This window comes from Canis lupus, chromosome 17 (assembly GCF_048164855.1).
Source record: "Canis lupus baileyi chromosome 17, mCanLup2.hap1, whole genome shotgun sequence".
Classification (NCBI taxonomy): Eukaryota; Metazoa; Chordata; class Mammalia; order Carnivora; family Canidae; genus Canis; species Canis lupus.
The window spans coordinates 23,489,514-23,497,077 of NC_132854.1; positions in this window are offsets into that span (position 1 = coordinate 23,489,514).

Below are 7,564 nucleotides of genomic sequence, written 5' to 3' on the forward strand. Positions count from 1 at the left end.
TAAATTATGATTTTCAGTCTTCCTTGCAATTAGGAACAACTATGATTGCAATTAGGTACAACTCAAATCACATTATATCACTAGGTTAATGGAAACTGTCTCGACATACTCTCTCCCTCTTTTCCTTCCAGAAAAAATGAGTATGTGTCTGTGAAACATGCCTGACCATGCACATAAAGAATTAACTTGGGTTGGCAGAGCAACAAGAAGGAAGGTATCAGAATTTTAGAATAATCTTGTGAAACATAGCTCCAACCTACCTAAGCTGCCCTCATTCCACTAAACCAAAACAAAAAGCTCTATTTTAAAAAGCCAAATCAAAACAAACACACAACAGTCACTTATATTCAAAATTCAGTATGTTATAGAAGTTTAGCTAATATTCTCTACAACACAATGGTAAAACTGCTAAGGTTGCCATTAAAATAGTAGAAATAAGACTTAATATCTAAAAGTAGAAATAAGAAATATAAAAAGATAACTCTTGATAAAAGAAGACAAATATATAACCACACAATGAAACAGTAGAAATCATCTTAATTAATCCATAAATATAGTAAATACATGAGAATAAACTTCCCAAGTAAGAGGTAAAGATTGTGAGACACACTTAAGATTAAAACACAAACACACATTCACATACACACATGATGTTTACAGGAAACTAATATCTAATAAAAGGCTTAAGAAATTGATATATATCAATAAGGATCAAACCAAAGCATTGTGGCTGCTCCAATAATATCAGATAAAAATGTTAAGGCAGAAATGGATAAAGTAAAGAAAGTGATTCTATAACAATTGAATTGTTCAATAAGTTAGGAATATGGAAAAATCTACCCTGATATTAATGTAATTATATGTTTCAAAATATAAAGTACACAATTGTACAATATAAACAGAATTAGAAATATATGCCAGCATAGTGAAGGTTTTAATATATCTTTTTCAGAAATCAGTAAAACAGGCCAAATTTTGAAAAGTACAATAAACAGTGTTGATCTAATAGATCTATATCATGTATCATAACATGTACACACATAAACATTAGAAGAGAATATACATTTTAAGTACATATAGAAATCTATAAAAATTATGCATATTTTACACTATACAAACTCAGTACAAAAAAAAGTGATGAATATTGTACTGTTTACATTAACCATAGTACAAGGAAGAGTTACCTCAGTAAGTAAATAATAATTAGAAAAAATACATTCAAAAACTTACAAGCACTTCTGAACTTCTAAACTTTTTCATCAAAGAAACAATCATAATGAACATTAAAATGACCTAAAATAGGGCAGCCCCGGTGGCTCAGCGGTTTAGCGCCGCCTTCAGCCCAGGGCCTGATCCTGGAGACCTGGGATCCAGTCCCACTTCAGGCTCCCTGCATGGAGCCTGCTTCTCCCTCTGCCTGTGTCTCTGCCTCTCTCTCTCTCTCTCTCTCTCTCTCTGTGTCTCATGAATAAATAAATAAAATCTTAAAAAAATATAAAAATAAATAAAAATAAAATGACCTAAAATAGAATCATAAAAATACTACACTTCATCTCCCCTTCTTCATCTGAGATGCAGCGCAAGGGTTACTTAGAGGGATTGTATACCTTTAAATCTTTACATTAGAAAATGTAAAGGCTTAGAAGTCACTCATAATCTAAGGTGTCAGAAATCAATGAGTGATACAAGGATTTGCATGCATGTAATTCTTTGGAAGATCACCCCAGTAAACCAAAATGAGAAAACTAGGAGTGAAACCAGGTATCAGATATGAGCTCACCCAAAAACAAAAATAAAAACAGAACAAAACCCCAAAACAACAACAACAACAACAACAACAACAAACGAAACACCCCACACTTTTAAAGGGGCTACCAGGATGGGCAATCACTCCTATCCAGAAGCCTTAAAAGCAATTATGAAAATGTACCTCAGAATTACACCCTTCTGAAAAGGAAAGGCTGGGGCTATCCTTCACTGATGCACGTTCTTCATGCTCTCGTCTGCTGACTTAAGAGGTGACTCTAGTTGCATTGCTTTTATTATAATTCTGGGCCCTGCTAGCTCATGAACTTCTGTGGATTTGGAGAAAATCCTGAAGCAGGAAAGCTTAAAGATAAAGTACTTGCTTAGACACTATCAGAATGCTTGGATATTTCCTGCTACAGTTATATCTATCTATATTCAGAGGTAAATAGATAAGACATGATGTCTCATTTTCCCCAAGGCTGAAACCAGGGACATATTAACAGCTGTGGGAGACTGCAAATGCAGCCTTCAGTGCTTGACCACATTGAAAAATAGGCAGAACAAGAAGAAATGCATCTGAGGAAAAAATTACCTCAGAACTTGCAGAAAAAGGAATTCATGCATTATTCCTTTTCCTCCAGTGTAATGTCATTAATGTAGTGGATCAGTGTTTTATCTTGTGGGATCATGATGAATTCAGACTCCCAGGATATTTTGTGATACAGCATGAGAGGAGAAATACATCTAAAGAATACCATAAATTTATATGTTTTCCTTCCCATATAATAAGAACCTGCAAGCAGAGACTGTGTTTAACATGAAATAAAAAAAATGGTATCTATAACAAAAGCAACAATTGAAGTCACATATGAATAGGCTTATGATCATCACCATTGTCCTAGACTCAACCATCTAGGACACCAGTCCATAAAAAAATATGAAAATCCAATAGCAGTACACATATTTACAACTCTTTTATGTTCCAAACACTCATGCAGATTAATTTTGGTTTGTTATTTGATTAAAAAGAGAGGTAGAAATCTTCTAAATATTGCCTTATTACCATCCATGCTAATTCCTACAACTCAACTTCAAGGAAATAATCTGAGGATCCTTAAAGGTTCTGCATTTATCCAATGTACACGTAGGAACTGAAAAACTAGCCACGATTTCTGCGGGGGCTTACTGACTTTATTAGAGCAAAATTCTTTTGAAACCTAAATGATCTTAAGCCCCCACATTGTGAATGGTTAGTCCCAAATCACTACCCAATTACCCTCAGAATTTGGTTATTTCTCCTTCCTCACTTAAGGGTAAATTGACATCTCTTATTAACAAATGCTAGAAGGAAACTGCATAGTAAATAAATATAAAGCTACTGAAGAATCTTCTCTCAAGAGTACTTGAATCTCCTTTCTTTTAAGGGTCATTTACACATATTTGGATGTTGAAACACACATGTAATTTTTTAATCCAGAAAAATGCCTTAGTCTACTGAAAATTTACTTGTCAATGTTTAAAAAAATGTAGAATTGTCAGAGATTAAATTAAAAAAAAAACTAAGAAAACATTATAGCTATCTTTCCTAACAATTTGATATAAATGTGTACAATTACAAGAGCCATTGAAAAGAAATGTCATAGAGTATAGATAATGCTCTTACACTGAATTTGAATGACCATGTCTAATAGCTCTAATCTGTGTCTTTATGAGATATACATCACGAAGTGTAAAGGGATCTGATTCCTGACAATTCACTGGGGTGATGCCTGTGAACCAACATGTTTCTAAAGTACTCGGATTGAGCTTCTCATATAATAAGTCTATTTATAAAACTGATAAAATTTTTAACTAGTTAAACTTATAAAATATTTAATTCCTTTAGAAAATTTATCTGCTAAGTCATACTATTTCAATTTGGCAATTATGCCAGTAAATATCAGCTATTAATCTCTGTTTAGCTATTGCAGATTAGAGAGGATAAACCACCTCATAATTTTGACAATGGTATTCTAGAAAACTTTTTCTTCTTTTAAGTAGCTACTGAATCAAAAGAATCACTAGTGGCATAAATTGAACACTTTATTTTCATCCTTATAAGCATCACAAGCAATTAATTTTCTCTTCATACTCTAAAGTTACCTTCAAGGATAACAGAATTAACAACCATGAAAATATTCATAGACAGCTGTACTCCATGAAAAAACAAATGAATTAGTACAAAGGGCTATTAAAACTTTAGTGGTCCCATTTTCAATTTCCCATTTGATTGTTGTAGGTTGAATATCAGTATCTGGTATAGAAAGTGTATTTAAAATTAATAAATATTTCAAGAATAAGTAAAATCAATTATATAAGCATTTCATGATACTGCTGTTACTAAAATTGTAACGAACACAGGAAGACAATGTCATCACCCCCGAGAAGGCTTTCTTTGACTTTACAAATTGAAAGTGATAGTTTTTTGGTTTTTTGCATAGCCTTCTTATAATTTAAACAACTCTCTATGCTTTATATTATAATGCCATGCATACATTAGGAACTTTCTCTCCACAACCATTAACCCCCTCTCCTCATGTAAGGTAAGTTTCTAAAAGGTAAGGAACAATCATAGTCATTGTTCCTTCCCAGGTGCTAGTAAAGTGCAGTTATTTAATAACGGAGAAGTTCAGTATAGGTAGATATTAAATTAAAGTGAAGAAGAACACAGAGAAGAGGTATGAGAGAAGAAAGGAAGGAAATAATCAATACATATATCACTCCTACCCAATGTGTTTCTTTCCACACCACCATCATTGTAATATGCTTAAGTGAGGAATACAAGTCACATGATCAAGACCATCATCAATGTGGCAAAGTAGGTTGTTACCTTGCAGAAGGGAATAAAAAGTGAATGACAATAACCCAATCTACTACAAGCACTAATGTTATCCCTACATACACACAGAAATGATATATTTTGGATTCAACACCTTTAAACATTCACCACAAATACAATGGCACATGTATTCAGACACTACACCACACACACACACTCACACGCATCTTTTGTTCTACTGTTAGTCTAAGAGATGGCATTTCCTAGATATTTTATAGAAATTACTAAGTAGATTTCATGATTTGGAAAAAAAGAAAAGAAATTATATACAAGTCTTTATTCATCACATAGTACAAACAACAGAGCCTCAGATCTGATGACTATCATTTCCTAATGTCATTGGTAAAGCATTGTAACCACTGCCCTGACTTGCTCACTTATAAAATGAATATTTTTACATGTGAAATTGTGCCATATATAGATTCTTCTCCGTTTTTCATCTCCTACTATTCTTATCTTCCTCCAATCTGTTTGAAAATGGTATCACCAGATGCTGATAGTCTTTGCTAGCCTGATGCTCTGGGAATATTTCAGGGGAACAATCTGAGTTTTTATTTATAAACAAGTACCCAAATACATGAAAGCTTATTGAGGGATCATTTAGGGTAATACCTAAGGCAATCATTTTATAAGTAGATAAAAGAAAATGAGATTACATATTCCTCTAGTACTATACTTTTAGATGCAATTATTAAATTAATTTAGCTTCCAAACAAAATATATAAAGTATACTCAAGCATTGAAGAAAATTTTCATAATTTATAAAAATGTAATGAGATCTATTATTAAAGGGAATTAGACATTTTAAGCCATATTCTTGTGTTATTAATTTAGGCAATACCAATCATTTCAGTTCTTTGAAAACTATGCTTTTTATATATTAGAAAATATATTTTTCTATATATTTACCAATTTATTGAGTGTTATTAATTTAGCAAATTTAAAAGCTGTTTCACTGTGAGGGGGAATATTTGATTCATGGTTTTCCCACATTTTTAGTTTCAAGCAGGAGTAAGAGAAGTATAAATTCTAAATTTCGCTTCAAATATGTCTTTTTTAATTTAAATGAAGTTTTTATTTTCTGAATAATAAAAATACTTAAATATTTGGTTATTAATTTTTAACAATTATTTATTGTCTATTCTGTTATAGTTTAACTTCAACATTGCAGCAATTAAAAAAAAGTAAAAAGAAACATGTACCTTTTCTCCACTGCCACAAGCTTGCCAGTGGGGGAGACCCTGCAACCAACAGCCAACAGCCATGGCCCTTCAGCTGCCTGTGCCCTGATCCAGCCCTGTCTCTGCACCACAAGGCCCACCTGCAGCCAGGCACTTTAGCTATGCACCTGCTCACCCTCAGCCTAATTCCAGACACCAGCCTCCACTATCCAGAAACGATGGCAAGACCCAGCATCCACAATAACATAACACTGACAGCCAGGGCCCCCATGCTGCCAATAAGCCTGCAATTGGCCTTGGTGTCTGCCAAGACAGTAACTAGATTGGGAGGCTGACTGTAGTTGAGCCCAATGGTGTAGCCCAGAGACAAGACAAAAGGCTGAACAGGGGCCCCTAGGCAGCTGCAGAGGCACTACTTGTCAGCATGCACTCTTGCAAGTACAGGATCTCTCTATAGGCACACAGATGTCAGTGGAGGCTGATGACAACAGGCCAGCAGTGTACAAGTACATAACTGAAGGGCCTTACCCCAAATGTGTATATGGCTGTGGAAATTTACAGGTACTAGACTAGCATCTTGTACTCATACAGCCACTGAGGCCTGAGCTCAGTGGATCTCAGTCTTGGCAAGGGCAGAGAGACTCAAGTGGCTGAAATCTGCTAATGCAAATATTTCTGGGGCAAATACTGATTAAATCTGCAGGGTGGGTGTCTATGATAGTGTGCTGTCCCTTGGTTTCTTCAGTAGCAATAGCTGCTGGGGTCCTTTGCAGAGCAGGTCACCGGGAATCACAGCAGCTCCTGTTTGGCGGCTCTGTTCTTTGTACCTGTTCTTCCTTAGCTTCTCTATATCTTTCTATCTTTGCTGATCTCTGGGTGGGGTGAAACACAGCACAGCACTGAGCTGTGCCAGCTTTGGGGATAGGACACTGAAAGAAATATGAAGCTGTTCTTCTTTTCTCTGGGGGGCAGTTTTTCTCAGGGTTTTTATTGTTTTACTGTGTTGTTGAAGTCTCTTAAGTGGACTCCTTAGCTCTCTCAGAGATGTTTGTGTTCTTGGATAGCAGTTTAATTGTTGATGTCCATGGGCTTGGATTTTAGGGCCTCCTATTTTGCCATCTTGGTGACACAATCCCTCAACTTGACTCTGACTTTTTAAAAATCACCTTGACATGAAATGTATTTAATGATCACAGACCTAACAGGTCTCTTGTCATGCATACTAATTGAAGAAAAAAAATAAAACCCAAATTTCATCAGTTTTCATATTGATTTTCATTGTTTTACAAATCTGTTAAAGATATGGCTCTTTAATATATTATCATTTATGCTTCTTGAAATTTTACAAGTAGAAATAATCTCCCCAGGCATTGCACCTCAATATTTATGTTATTTGGCAACAACTGTTAAAATCATAACCTTTTCTTTTTCTAGATGTTCTAGAAAGTCAAAGATATTACCAAGTTTGTTTAGTTTCAGTAATTTATCTATGGCAAGCAAAATGTTCCCAAGTACTCCATTTATAAAGTTCATTTTAAAAGGTCCCAATACTGCTGATACTTATATAACTTCTCTTTGTTTTGTTCTTGCAAAATCCAGAAGGCACTAGGGAATGACTGCAATGGATCACAAACATGAATATTTTAGTACTTTAAAGGCTCCTCCTCAGCATATTGCAGAATATAAAACAAAGTGCTATTTAAACCAAGTTAAGGAAAAAAATACCACGTATAAGATTTTCCAAAATGAAGCCAAC